The 16,494-nt window shown below is 30.1% G+C and overlaps 1 protein-coding gene across 1 annotated transcript in view; it reads left to right on the top strand.

Annotated features, from left to right (window-relative positions):
* The window catches only part of Dgk (diacyl glycerol kinase 1), a 201,471-nt gene that overhangs the window by 75,729 nt on the left and 109,248 nt on the right, over positions 1-16,494 (top strand). The gene's annotated exons all lie outside the window — the stretch shown is intronic.

Here is a 16,494-nt window from a genome sequence, read left to right as displayed (position 1 = left end):
AAAATTGAACGAGGCAACATTTGTATATTCTGTAAATGCAGTATAGTAGGAAAGTAAGAAGAGATTGATATTTTTTTATTTTTTCAAATTTGGTAAAATTGTACTTTTTTTGGACGAAATGGCATCCACTTTAAAAGTGCAATATTTTTGAAGTACGGAATTTAAAATGGCATATTTCTGAATCTAATTGAGTTATTGACTTGAATTTTTTTTGTAAGACCAAAAATTAACTTATCTAAACAAAAAACAAGTAAGAAAGTATGGTCGGTCAAGCCCGACCATATAATACCTTACACTAAGTAAAAGAGCAAAAAAATTTTTCTTTTAAAATTTCCATAATTTATATTTTTGAGTGATTTTCTTAAGTGGGCCTTATATGGGAGCTATGACCAATTATGGACCGATCACCATGAAATTAGGTCGTGTGATTTATGTCTATATTAAAGTTAACTATGTTGAATTTTGTGTGTATACCAACATTTTTAAGCGATTTATGCACGTTAAAGTGATTTTCGGAAGCGGGTCTATATGGGAGCTAAGACTAATTATGGACCGATCGTAACAAAATTTGGTGACATGAGTTTTGTATATATAAAAGTTATTTGGAGCGGAATTTGTGGAGATACCTGTATAAATTAAACATTTATGACCGATAAAGTCCAATTTCGGAAGAACATTTGTATGGGGGCTAGGTGAAATAATGGATCGATTTCAGCCAGTTTCAACAGGCTTGGTCCTTGGGCTGAAAAAATAATATGTACCAAATTTGATCGAAATATCTTCAAAATTGCGACCTGTACTCTGCGCACAAGGTTTACATGGACAGCCAGCCGACCTGCCAGCCAGCCAGACGGACGGACATCGTTTAAGACGGAATACTTTAAGGTGGGTGTTAGACTAATATTTTTGGGCGATACAAACATCTGCACAAACGCATTATACCCTCCCCACTATGGTGATGTAGGGTATAAAAATTAGTTCGAAATAAATGTGGATCAAATTCTTAATAATATTTGCCATCCTATTAAATTTTTAAAAAAAGTTTAGTTTTAAAAACTCAATAAATATGTAATATGTAATAAAATCTTTATTTATTAACCAAAAAAATTTGTCATTCTAAATAACAAAGTGTAAAAAAAAATTGCCAAAAGGTCAAACAGAATCCCACAATTCCTAAAAATTTGATCGAAGATCCCAAAATTGGTATTCTTTACAATTTTGCGCATAGGGTCCTGATTTCCTTCGAAGCCGGGAAAATACTTTCGGGATAAATAGGGAACACATCAAGGTTACCAAAGCTGATTTCCGTTTTCTGATACCAGCTTTGGGATTTTAAAACATGTGGCCCAAAATTGAAATTTTGATAAAAAAAATAGGTCAAATTCCGAAGCGTGTAGGGGCGACATATTTGAAAAATAGGACATGTTTTTTATAGAAAAATGTTCTCCATGAAGATACCTTACAGAAAAACATAAAATTGTTATATGTTCTTGAAGAAAGTTTTTTTTTAATAAAAAAAGAGTTAAGTCACATTTTCGCCCAAAAAACAGCAAAAATCTACTATTTTTTGATTTTTAAATTGAAAATCTTTTATTTTTGGATCCATAATAGATATTGATCTGAAATCTTTTGTATATTATTAGTAATTTAGTTGTGTAACTATCAAAAAAATTCAAGCCCATTCGGTTCATAAGTACGACCTATATTTTTAAAAAAGCTCAGCAAGGTATGGCTAAATTTTTAAATTTAAATTTTGAAATGCCTTTTACTCGGAAATTATAAGAGATAAACAGAACATGCACGCTATGGGAAACAAAAACAATGCCACGTGTTTAAAAATTTTGCATGTCGAAGGTACCCAACTTTGAGACCCCATAGCGTCGCTTTGGAGCATTTGTTGGTCGGTCCATTTTAATAATTTAAACTGGAATATTCCTTGTCTACGCCCAAGTCATATTTTATCCCTATCATTTAAGATTTAGTTCCAATAAATTTTGATTCTGCCCCACTGTGGAATAGAGTATCCAATATTGGCTTGATTCGGTCTTGGCCTCAAAAGATGAGCAGTTCAAAGATATTTCTAGATGATGGAGATCAATTAGAGCTTAAGGGCATCGAAAATCGACAAAGTTCTTTGCACTTTCTTTATTTATCTTTTTCGTTTAGATCAGTTATTGATTGTGATTTTTATTTGATAATTTGTAGCCACTTCCTTGATATTCATGTTAATTAAAGGAAGCTATGAGAGCCAACCACTAAATTAAAGGGAAATATCCGATCATGTTCAGCCCCTGACTTAGTTGTATTTTCTCTGAGTGTATATTAAAAGGATATTAAACTACAATAACACCCTCACATATTACTAAAGAACCATTGGTGCTATTTGCCGTTGGCGTTGTATATATTTTGTTTTTGTGTTTTTTCTCTCACTTCTATCATTTTCTGCAGTTGACATAATATTTTCATAAAATATTTTATTTCATTTCATCCCTTTACAAACGACAAAAGCATTTCATTAATTTCTTGCAATGCAAAACTTTTCGCCATGTTTTTTTTTTTTCTTTTTTCGATATTATAATAAGACAGCAACAAACACAATGCTGAGTGAACTCTTGTAATTGTTCATTTCCGGTTTAAAGAAAAAGTCAAAAGATTCGAATTTACATTTTCATGATGATTTTTCCATATGGATTTTGTTGGTATTTTATTTCATTTGATTTCGTTTATCACTGATTCCTCTATCCTTTAAGCTTAAGAGTATACGTACACCCAGCCGACAAAACAATGGAAATTTTATTTGCTTTTGCAAAGTTTCCAACAAGAGTATTGGAAAAATTTAAGAAGAATTTTTGAAAATACAAATGTTCGCAATACTGAATAATTCTCGATAAAATCTTAATCTTCAAAATATTCTAATAAAATTTCTTCAAGAAACTATGGGTCTAAAATCAAAGCCTAGCTCTCGACGAGAGTTACCAAAATTCTCATTTAAAAAATATTTAAACCTTAAACTAAAATCTTTATATCTATCGACGGGATCTAGGTATTAATTTAGAAGACTTAGAAGTTTGTGACAGTACACCTGTCACGTTCTTGAACCATCAAGGCTGAAGGTTTTTCTGTCACAAACTGATCAATACAGGAACTCGTTCTCGAATGTTATTAAGAGAAAAGTTCGCATTAAGTTTGTTGGTGGTAATTTTCTAAGAATTTTGTGTAGATTTCGATTGTGCTGTACGCCTGTCACGTGGTTGAACCTTCGAGACTAAAGGTTTTGCTGTCACAAACCGATCAATAGAGGAACTCGTTCTCGAATGTTCGCATTAAGTTCGTTGGTGGTAATTTTCTAAAAATTTTGTGTAGATTTCGATTGTGCTCTACGGCTGTCACGTTCTTGAACCTTCGAGACTAAATGTGTTGCTGTCACAAACTGATCAATAGAGGAACTTGTTCTCGAATGTTCGCATTAAGTTCGTTGGTGGTTATTTTCTAAGAATTTTGTGTAGATTTCGATTTTGCAGTACACTTGTCACGTTCTTGAACCTTCGAGACTAAAGGTGTTGCTGTCACAACTAATCAATAGAGGAACTCATTGTCGAATGTTCGCATTAAGTTCGTTGCTGGTAATTTTCTTACAATTTTGTGTAGATTTCGATTTTTCTATACGCCTGTCACGTTCTTGAACCTTCGAGACTAAAGGTGTTGCTGTCACAAACTGATCAATAGAGGAACTCGTTCTTGAATGTTCGCATTAAGTTCGTTGGTGGTAATTTTCTAAGAATTTTGTATAGATTTCGATTTTGCAGAACATTTGTCGCATTCTTGAACCTTCGAGACTAAAAGTGTTGCTGTCACAAACTGATCAATAGAGGAACTCGTTCTCGAGTGTTCGCATTAAGTTCGTTGGTGGTGATTTTCTAAGAATTTTGTATAGATTTTGATTTTGCAGTACACCTGTCACGTTCTTGAACCTTCGAGACTAAAGGTGTTGCTGTCACAAAATGATCAATAAAGGAACTCGTTCTCGAATATTCGCATTAAGTTCGTTGGTGATAATTTTCTAAGAATTTTGTATAGATTTCGTACATTTGTCACGTTCTTGAACCTTCGAGACTAAATGTGTTGCTGTCACAAACTGATCAATAGAGGAACTCGTTCTCGAGTGTTCGCATTAAGTTCGTTGGTGGTGATTTTCTAAGAATTTTGTGTAGATTTCGGTTTTGCTACACGCCTGTCACGTTCTTGAACCTTCGAGACTGAAAGTTTTGCTGTCACAAACTGATCAATAGAGGAACTCGTTCTCGAAAAGTTCGTATTAAGTTCGTTGGTGGTAATTTTCTTACAATTTTGTGTTGATTTCGCTTCTACTGCACGCCTGTCACGTTCTTGAACCTTCGAGACTAAAGGTGTTGCTGTCACAAACTGATAAATAAGGGAAACTCGTTCTCGAATGTTATTAAGAGACAAGTTGGCATTAAGTTCGTTGGTGATAAAATGTTCTATGCTTTGGTCAGATGGTCATGTGTGTATGTATGTATTTATGTATATGCGTATAACTATGTTGGTATATGTCTTTCTTTCTTTCTCTTTGTGTGGGTATTTGGTTTTTATTTACCTTTTTCTACTTAAATATTTTGCGTTTCTATTTTTTACAATTTGAGTCCTTTTTTGTGTGAGCTTATTGTTTACTTTACCTTTTGAACCGAGCCAGAAGTTTGTATGTGTATTTTGTTTTTTTTTCTTTTGACCAGTGTAATTTTCACTTCATTTTTTAAATATTTTATGATTTGCATTTTTACACGTTGATACCTCGCATAGTAGACCTTTTTGTGGGTTACATTTTTGTTGTCCTTTTTTTCTTGGTGTTTTAATAGTGACCCATTATGTGGATTATTTTTATACTTACACTGTGTTTTTTTTTAATATTTATTATGTTTACTTGCACTTAAGGTGATGAGAGAAGGCATTAAGACGTTAATTTCAACACTCTACAGAATCAGTAGGTTTGTATTTAAGTGTGATACATTTAGATGCCTAAAAGTATGCTGTGATTTTTGATTCTTATGTTATACTAATGTTATGCCAGTTTTTATGTATGTGTAAAACACGCTCCTGCTCAAAATATTAAACTGAAATTAAGCAGATTCACCTAAAATATTTATCATTTTCTTAGGCAGTTTGTTAGTGAAAATCAGTAAAATCGTTTGGGTAGAAAAAAAGTTGTGAATCCAAATTTAAGGCAACCTTAATTTTCAATATTGAGGCTTAGATTGTTGCTATAATATGGCCCTAATTTTGTGTGATAAAGACACATGACTTGATCAATTTATTATTGACTACATAGAGATATTACTGATACTCGGTAGGGTAATTTCCAACTACCATCTTCAACAATCTGCGCATCAGTTTTCCACCACTTTTCAAGTATTATTTCAAACTCACCCATCTCTTCTTCATTAAAAGTATTACTTTCCGATTTAAATTCCTTTTAAATCACTATACAAAATAATTAAAGATAAAAAATGCCTTTGTATCTCTCGCGTATTATGTTCAATTAAAAAGGGGTTAATCATTATTGTTCTTTATCTTGCGTTCTGTTTTACGTTTGGTGTTCTTTTTATAGCTTTACTAGCTTTAAAAACGTTATCCTTCTGTGCAGCCTTGTAAGCCTCATGGCCATATTAAATATTCATGTTTGTTGTACGATTTTCCTCATCACATCTCATCCCACCCCTTCTCTCTCTCTCTCTACTACTCATCCCTTCCTATTGTTACCTTTATCATTAGCCGTAAGTCAGTTTCAGCACTGACAGGTGACAGTTATTTGAAATACGCGTGGCTCTTTACATAATGGTAGATATTCTTTTATACTCTTACACTTTTTCTGTTTGTTTGTTTATTTGTTTGTTTGGCTTGCCACGTTTACATGCGTGTTTATGAAGGGTCCATACAGAGTAGTCATCAGTTTGTAGCGGATTCTATGGATTTGATGTAGCTGTACTCTGATGGCTGTTGTTGTTGTTGGGCTAAAGGAAATCCTGTTTAAGATTGAATTTTAATTTTGAATTAAGCAGCATTCAATTTGATGTCATATTTACTGGTTTTATGGTTTTGTGTGTTCTTGATGTTATCATTTTGCTCGTCATTTTGGTGGACTGTTTTGCTTGAATTGTTTGGGAATCTGATTGATGTTATCATGTGAGCTTTAAGGTAGCAACAAGTATGAAAATTGTGTTAAATAAATGTAGAATGTTTATGGTATTTATCATCAACATATTTGAAATTTCTTATTAATTATCTAATACCGAATATGGATTTAAAGTTTTCTGGACCTTAACACAAAGATCTGCTGGTATCGGCATCAAAATCTTCACGTGATTTTCGATGCTCCGAAGGTCTAAATTTTGTTTGTCATCTAAAAACCTGAATATTTTACCAAAATCACAACTTTTAGTTGTTGCACATATTATTTAAGGTTACGTGTTGTGGGAAACAAAGCTGAAATATTTTCCAAAAAAATTATAAAATTAAATGTAAAAAATCTTATGTACCCTTCACCAAATTATACTTTAAAATAAAAATTTTAAATATTTTTAGGTAAATAAAATTTAATGTTTTTTCGAAATTTTTTTGTTAATTTTTTTTTTAAATTTTAAAAAATTATTTTTTTTTTAATTTAAAAAAAAAATTATTTTAAAATTTTTTTTTTAATATTTAGTGAAAAAAAAATTTTTTGGTGAAAAAAAAAATTCGGGTTAAAAAAATATTTTTTCCGATTTTGACCCATTGTAGATCCAACTTGCTATGGTCTTATATACGTCGTTACACAGGTCTTTGAAATTTCTATCATTAGATATCCATATTGTCTATATTAATGATTTAGTAATCCGGATATGGGTCAAAAATAGGTCAAACATCGAGGTTGTCCTGGTTTTTTCCTTATATCTCAGCCATTTGTGGACCAATTTTCTCGATTTTAAATAGCAACTGAGCCGGAAGAGATATTGATGTATGAATCGTGTATGTAAGTTATTTGGGGTCTTCGGAAAGTTGATTTCAACATACAGACGGACATGTCTATATCGACTCCGCTATTTAAACTTATATATAACCTTGCCACTCATGGGAAGGGTATAAAAATATAATTGGATACCAAACAAACCCCAAATTTTATATTTTCCAGATTTTTAAAAAAAATAAAAAATGTTTTGTTTATGACTTAAAAGTGCAGATTTTTTTAAAATTTTTAGCTTTTATTTTGAAACTTTTGTACAATACAAATTTATTCAAATTATTCAGCATTGTTAGCTATGACCTTTCCCCATATTTCTGGCAATTTTGTGAAAATGAGCGAATTCACTTAATTCTCAATAAATTCGAAAAGAATCCATTGATTTTGATGATCTATATCTCATTTTGTTCCTATTACATGTGGCTTTACGATAAAGCAATAAATCCGAACAATTTCTGCCGTTTTCGATTTTTCATGATTTTTTAAAACAAAAAAATTAGCTTTTTTACATAAAAAATATATTTTTTGCTTCAATTTGTTATTATAACTCCAAAACTACTGAGCCAATTGAAACGCAATATATGTGTGAAAAATTGTACATAACATGGGGAAAATGTTTTCAAAATTCAGCCAATCGAAAGAACAACATTAACTACTCAATTTTATGTACACATCTGCTCAAAATAATAGATACACCAAAATTTAGTAAATAAAGTAAATTAAATTTCGAAAAATTTGGTGCTCATAATAATAGATACATTTTTAAAAATTCTTATTAAACAAAAGCTAATAAATTTTATCTTAAAAAAATTAGTTTATTATTAAAGTAAAGCTAGTATCCAGTATATCCACCTTTGTTTTGTAAAACTTTCTCCACTCTTCTGGGCATACTGGATATCAAGTTCTGACACTTCTCCAATGGAATCTCGTACCATATTTTTTGCGTTTTCTCCCATAAATCGTCTTTATTTTTGAAAACTTCCTTCGAAAGCCTTATCTTTAATTCACTCCACAAGTTTTCTATTGGGTTTAAATCAGGGGATTGGCTGGGCCAGCTTAAAACAGGTACGTTATTCTCCAAGAACCAGTTTTTAACTAATCTTGAACTATGTTTTGGGTCGTTGTCCTGCTGGAATGTCCATATTAATGGCATATTTTCCGATGCATATGGAAGCATTACGTTTTCCAATATGTCTCTATACCCACTAGCATTCATGGTATCTTCTATTCGGAATATCGGACCAACACCATTCCATGAAAAGCAACCCCAAACCATTATGTTTCCCCCGCCATGTTTTACCGTCTTTTTTGTAAATTTAACGTGGAATTCTTTTCCTTTTGGTCGGCGTACATTTCTTTGGCAGTCGTTTCCAAACAAATTTATTTTTGTTTCGTCGCTCCATAAAATATTTCTCCATTTTTTTTCGCCTTCACACCCGGACCATTGTAAGTGCTCTTTAGCAAATTCTAATCTTGTCTTGATATTTTTTTGGCGCATTAGTGGCACTTTTCTGGCAATTCTTCCCGGCAATTTAGCTTGTAAAAGACGACGACGAACTGTTTGTGGACTGATTTCGTTACATAGCTCCGCAGAAATAGCTTTCGATGATATGAAAGGGTCTTTTTTAACCATAAGGACGATCCGCCTATCTGTTTCTGGACTGGATTTCTTTGGTCTACCGCGAGTTTCTCTTTTTTGTTTTTTAGATAAAGCATTTTGGACAAAATGTAAAGATCTTCCTATGCTCTTTGCTATTTCCCGTAATGATTTTCCTTGATTTCTCATCGTTTGAACAATTTTTTTCTCATCTTCGGTACAATGATGATTTCGTCCCATTTTCTTCAAAAGAGTCCTATTTTTTATAAAATTTTTGCTAAAATTTAAATTATACTTACTGTTTCACGTAAATAGGAACAAAAAATTGCACAAAAAAAAAATTGTATATAAACAAATTACAAATTACTGATGTGTATCTATTTTTATGAGCAAATAATTTTTTGTAATTCAAATAAATTCGTTTTTAAAAATCAACATGAAAGCAAATAGTTGCCAGATTTTTGACTGACATGACATTGCCAGATAGAAATTTTAATAATATGATGTATTCCTAACGCTTGCGAGGAAATTTTCAATGTTACCGCCATTTAATTTTTTTCCAATTAGGTGTATCTATTATTTTGAGCAGATTGTATATCAAACAAAAAAGTAAAATTTTCTGAAAATGAGCGAATTCACTTAATTGCAAATAAATTCGAAAACAATCAATCGATTTTTATGACCGATATCTAATTTTGTTGGTATTCTATGTGGCTTTGTGACATTGTAATAAATCTGAACAATTTCTGCCGTTTTCTATTTTTCATTATTTTTTTAAAACAAAAAAATTAGCTTTTTTTACATAAAAAATATATTTTTTGCTGCAATTTCTTATTATAACTCCGAAACTACTGAGCCGATTGAAACGCAATATATAATCGGATTAAAGGTTATATAAATCTAAATTTTCAAAGTTTATTCTAATAATAGCGGACTAACACTTTTTGAGTTATCATAAATTATGTGAAGAAACGTCTAAAAAAAATTCACAATTTTACAAACAAAAATTTAAAAAAAACTTCTTCATAGAATTAAAAATTTGGACATATTTGTACTACTGGAATAACAATACATCAAAACTGTGTAGTGGTTTAAAAAGCCTCTAAAATTTTTTACGATTTTGTTGCCCTGTGTTATAGATACGACCCTTTTGCTCACACCAAATACAGATTCTGAGCGTTTTTCGGCTAATGTTCGCTTAAAACGAATCAGTTACGTTCGTTACAGTTTCTATGTGATATTCTGGCCAGATTTCAGCAGCTCATAATAGATAGGACCCTTTTGCTCCTACCAAATACAGAGAACTACCTTGAGTAGCTACCAATAATTTTGCGAGCTCTTGTTGAGTTTTACAACAATCTTCATGGAATAATGCCTCCAATTCTTGGTCTTCAAACTTTTTTGGTTGACCTGGGCGATATTTGTCTTTCGTGTCAAAATCACCACTTCGGAACCGCACAAACCATCTGGCACATTGAAACCGATGAAACACATTCACCATAAGCTTTGGTGAGCAATCGATGTGCTTCAGCGGCACTTTTTTCAATTTAAAGAAGTAAAGCAAAACTTCCCGCACACTACGATTCGTTGGTACAATACACCCAATACCCATATATAAGTGTTACTCTAATCCCATGCCCAAAACTACAATTTCACAATCCTTGTTTTAGCAATTATAAAAAGCACTTAACAAACCTAATTGTGCATAATCTATTTACATTTTCTCGCTAAACCTTTCAAAATAATAACCTTTATCGCCATTAAAACAAAAAGGAAAAATGAACAATATTGAAAGGATTATCTTAAGCAGATGTTTAGAAACTCATAGTCTTCAATAATTATCGATACGTGCATGTAAACAAATTGATGTAAATGCTTGTTTTGAATAATTAAAAGGTTAATTGGCCACTTAACAGTTAATGTTAACAACTTGTTTATCACACAAACAACAACGGTAATATATTTTTTTTAAAAGAAGAAATGGAAAAGTAAAAGTTCAAGTAAAATTCAATTGATTACAAAAATAAGTAAATTAAAATGTTGTTGACTCAAAAACTCAGTATAAAGAGTTTAAGTGTAAAAAAGCAAACAAATTGAGCCTTAACCGCGAAAATATCTTAAGTGCATAGCAAACAAACTTTAGAGGAGAAGCTGTTTTTGGGATTGTTTTAATTTTAATTCAATGAAAACATATGGACAATGTGAAACGGCTGTTAAGATTTAAAAAAAATATAAAATCGAATATATTGTTGGTTAAGATATTTTCGCTGTTAAGGCTCAAAATACACTTAGGTACTTTATGTGAAGAGGTGTGTTGTTTGTATTTGTTTAAGTATTAATCAAACAAATAGCTATTACTTAAGTTAATTAATTAATTAATATTGTATTTGTGTATGCAAAGGAATATAAAGGGAATTTGTTTTACAAAAAAAAAACAAGGAAGAAAAAAGGAAACAACGCTGCTGACACATGATTGTAATCCTTTGGGAATAAAGTACATATATACATATGTATAAAATGTGTAAAAGAGTCAAACATATACAAGTTTTAAAAAAAGGGTTTTTGTTTTAGAGAAACCATCCAAAAAAAAGGACTTGTTTAACATTATGACATTGTGGCCATTAGGACACTTGAGGCTACACAAAAGTCATAAAATTATGTGTGTATTTTGATGACAATGATGATGGTGTTGGATTAAGTAGTGGCGGCTTTCAGGATGATGATGGTGATGACGATGACGATTACAATGATGTTCATGGTTCATGTTGCTGATGGCATAGATGATGTCTTTGCAGTACATATTTATTAACATAATAGGGAGTGGTTCGTTTGTTGTTTAATAGCAACCAACTGTTCTATTTTAATATATTTTGTTCAGCTTTTGTACTTCCTGTCTCCTTTGCATATGAGTGTTTTACACTCTTGCTACGAGTATGTTTACAAAGTTTACAAATACACAACTTAAGGAGGTTAAATATTTTGAAATACACTAAAAAAAATTAAAATGTTATACTAATTAATCGAAGATCATGATGCACTTAGGGTTTTCATTGGGTCCGAAAATGCAAATACAAGAAACTCGTAAACCAATCTCCGCAATATTGGGACGAAACGAAAAAGTTTGATCAAAAAAATTAATGTTTGAACCTTTACTCTTCTGAATTCCATAATTTTTGGAATGTATGTATGTTTTTCATTGCCATACAAAATTCAAAATTCATATTTTGTAATAGATGTGTGAAAATGCATGTTAATAACATTAGAACGGTTTGGTTTTAATAATTTACTAGTTGACGGGGTGTCTTCGCCCGGTAGCATTTACTAATGTTAGTTCGTCCAGTTTCTCCAACCCACATACACCTGCCTGTTCTTATTTATTTACAAATAAAATATCTAAATTTGTACTGCATACTTTAGGGAGCTTTTTTATTACAGTTGACTGGAAAAAAAATCAGAGTTTTACCCGGAATTTTTTTTCTTTACAAACCATTTCCTGAAAATTTCGAATCGAATAAAAAAAAATCAGCCAAATCGCTTCAGCCGTTCTCACGTGATGCCATTGCATACATGGACCATTTCATTTTTATATATATAGATTAACAAATTTATTCAAAGTATTCAGCATTGTTTTCCCATCTTTATGACAAATTTGTGAAAATGAGCGAATTCACTTAATTCCGAATAAATTCGAAAATAATCCATTGATTTTGATGATCTATATCTTGTTTAGTTCCTATTACATGTGGCTTTGCGATAAAGCAATATTTCTGCCGTTTTCGATTTTTCATGATTTTTTTAAAACAAAAAAATTAGCTTTTTTACATAAAAAATATATTTTTTGCTTCAATTTGTTATTATAACTCCAAAACTACTGAGCCAATTGAAAGGCAATATATGTGTGAAAAATTTTACATAACATGGGGAAAATGTTTTCAAAATTCAGTCAATCGAAAGAACAACATTAACTACTCAATTTTATGTATGTATATCACACAAAAAAGTAAAATTTTTTTAAAAAAAGAAAATTATATATTTTTCAAAGCTAACGTGATTAAAAAGTAATAATTTGTTCTACCAAGCATAAATTTTGGCTATAATTGTGGGTATACGTTTTTTTTTTTTGACTCACTCTTTAGCAATATCCATCCGTCTATCTATCTGTTGTAAAAAAACAATACTGCCCAGCCGAAAAAAGCTAGCTGGCTGAAATTTTTATAATAAGTTACATGGATGAGAAAGAACACCTGCTTGGCCAAAATGTAAAATTTTGACTCCCTCTAAGTCAGAGAGTTCTCCATCGAACTTGTTGAAATATTGTGTCTGAATTACTATCCAATATGACTAACCTTGCTTCGAATTTGATCCTGATCAGAAGACATCGATTTCAAAAGTTTGACATGAAATCCCCCATATATTAAATTATCCTTGATTAAAGAATCTTCTTTAAATTTATTAATATTTTTCGTTTGGAAAAGTGTTATTGATAATATCGAACCCATAGCGCCAAATTATCGTAAGCGACATTTCCTAAATTTTTTTATTGCAGAAAATTAAATTTTATGGACAGGCTGATGTTTTAGCGTTCTCAGAATATCAAAATTGTTAATAACTTCAAAATTATAGGCGGTAAGAATTTATCGTAATGTTTACATTTTACCGTAAACGAATTTTATCGTAAGCGACACACAGGTATAGAAAAAAAGAGGGAAATAAATCTGTAACTTCTAAATGGTTAGATTGTTTTGAATGAAATTTCACATGCGCAAGACGATCCTATTTCGTCGTTTGTTGTCCGATTTCAAAAAAAGAATTTTCTCATCGAGCACTACAAAAAACCTCCTCGTAGCTATCAATTATCTCTAATAGCTTTGAAGATATTCGCATTTGAAATCTAAATTTTCAAAATTTTTACCCACCCTACTCTAGTTTTTTGATAACAGCGTATCCAAATATTTCCCGATTTTCTCCAGTTTTCCTTTATTGGACTAACAACATATGTATGTGTCAAATAAAAAAAATAATTGTTTAAAAATAATGACTAAGTCGAAAGTTATATGCATTTGAATTTAAACAATTTAAAAATAAGTTATTTTCTTTTTAAGTTATCGCAAAAAATTTCTAAGAGAATGTATAAGGAATTTGTACTTTCTGAAAGTTAAGTTTTCATAAAATATTTTAAATGAAAAACAATTTAAAAATTGTTGTTATCGAGGGGACCAGGTCAATTCAAAAAAACCCTATTTTTTATGTAAAATTTAAATTTAGGGCAAAAATTCTCAAATCGAATATTCGATATCAAAATATAGTAACCGATTTTAGGTGGCCCAATATGTTTCTAATTATTATGTAAAGGGTTCCGATAACCTCGACCCTGGTATGGATATTATAGCCAAAAAACCAAAAATTCCCATTTTTGGATTTTTTCAAAACTTTTTTGGGAATTGCGGGATTGCTGATAATAAATTTCAAAATTCGTTTTTATTTTTCCATTTTAAATAGAAAAATCTACATAACTGCGAAATTTCATTACAAACTATTCATAAATAAAAATTTTATTTCAATTCGAAAAATTTGTATCTATGCAAAAATTCAGTAAAAAACTTTTTTTGTCATAATTTTCAATAAAGTATTCCATGAATATTCAATTGTCAAAAGTTATAAATATTTTTGAAAAATAGACAAATAGCTTGTACGAAATTATATTATATCGCATCACAATATTTTTAATTCTATGTATAAATTTCAAAATAATCAAAAAAACCTTCTCCTGTAAAATTTGTGTTTTGTCGCTTACGATAATTTGGCGCTAAGGGCTCGATATACTCAGAAAATTTAACGATTTATATAAGACTATGTTTATCAATTATTTGAAAAATTTTATTGGTTTTTTCTAAATTTAATAGAACTTTTTTTAAATTCACCTGGAAATGGAAAATGTCCGGGAATCTAACTATTTATTCTTAATATTTGTTAACTATTTTCCTTCTGTTTTTCTTTAGTGAATTGTTTGTTTATTTATAATACAATATATTATTTTATTGTGAGTGTACTACCATAAAAACTATCATTATCATTATTGTTATTAACAAAGAAAACATCTCAATTTAAAATATGGAGACAAAAAAATATGTTTAGTATTGCAGCCCACATTTGAATTTAATTTAGTAAAAGTATACTTAAACAAAAATTAATATTCATGCATACATATTGTATATTTATTGGATTAGAGTTAAAATAATATCTTTGATTAGAAATAAAAATATTGTTACGGTTTTGCAATAGCGATTTGAATTTAATGGTCTGTAACGATTGCCTGCAACATTCATCATGTTTATAAACATGTCCACCAGTAGAAGCTTCTAGTTATCAACAATGTTGATGGCATGCAGTTATTAGCATTGTTTGTAAGTATGGTAATACTAAATGTTTAAGCTGCTTACATTAACAGCGAAAGCTATAGAATTCGAATATACTAGTTTGTCCGTTTAGATTATTGTAGAAGCTTCACGAAAGATGGCGATGTCATAAATAGTGGCAGAGGTTACAGTCGTTAGTCAGTTTATTAGAGACGCTGTTAGAGTAAACATCAACTGCACTACCAGTCCATACTTGTACATTATAAAGTGTGTAATTTAAGTGTGTGTATTTCTGCGAATTATAAACGTGTATAAAACACTGAGTTACTATTTAAAATGTTGTTGTACATTTGAATACATAAAGAGTTTTTACAATTTTTAAACTACTAAACTGCTTTTATTTGCAATGAAGGGTATCCGGTTTATTTAAAGGAAATAAACCACTGTTTTTAAAAGGTAAAAACGTAACAATATGAAATACACTTTTTACGTAAAATCTAAAATACTGGAAGGATACATCAACTGTAATATATCTTATGCAATAATACGAACACCGCGATACTCTATAAGTTTTCTAATAATAATCTCAAAAGAAAATTTTTAAACAAATTTTAATCCATGATTTTACGATGGAAAAAACACTTTCAGAAACACTCTCAAATTCAGAAGTTATTCTGAAAAAACCGTTTTTAGTGATGTTCTTCAACTTATCGATTTGTAACTCAGTCAGTCTCTGTCCGACTTTAAATTTTTAAACAGGGCTGGAATAAAAACTGCATGCGCTTTAAAATTACGTGCATTTTTTTATACATTTGTAAGTCATAAGTATTGTTTTTGTTAAGAATATCTAAAATAAAAACAAAATTTATCAACTTTTTTGATTTTAGTCGCTTTTCATTGCTTATTTTGATATGGAAGCTTATAAAAATTTATACCAAGGTATTAAGGAAATTTAGTTCTTAACAAACCATCGTTTTAATTATTCAAATCGGATGAAAATTGTAAAAGTTATTCAACTTTTCATTAACACTTTTTTCAGTATTTTCTCCCCCAGCCCATATGAATAAAAACAAACAAAAAACTATTAAAAAAAAAATTTTTGTACAATCATTAATTTACAAGGTAAATTTTGTGGAACTTTTTCGAAAAAGTTTAATAACTTTTGCAAGTATAAACCGATTTTAATAAGTAATGTCTCATTTTTGTTTATATAAAATTGTCTTTAAAAAACTTTGCAAAGAAAAATAGGTTTTCATAGAAAAAAATTAAAATAACTATTGTTGAATTTGAAAAATTACGAAAAAAAAAAATAAAAAAGAAAGCGAAACTAATTATAAAAACTTACACAATTTCTAGGAATATATATAGCTTAATTCTTTACCTAACTTTAATTGTTTAAAATTTTAAAATCGGACTAAAAATGTGTGAGTTAGAGGTACTAAAGTACTGCGACCTACCCTAAAACAGTTTTTTCAAAATATCTCAAAATTTTGAGGGTGTTTCAAAATCTTTGAAAACGGTTTTAGTAT

Source organism: Calliphora vicina, chromosome 5, assembly GCF_958450345.1.
Source record: "Calliphora vicina chromosome 5, idCalVici1.1, whole genome shotgun sequence".
Lineage (NCBI taxonomy): Eukaryota > Metazoa > Arthropoda > Insecta > Diptera > Calliphoridae > Calliphora > Calliphora vicina.
This window is presented reverse-complemented; position numbering and strand designations above follow the sequence as displayed.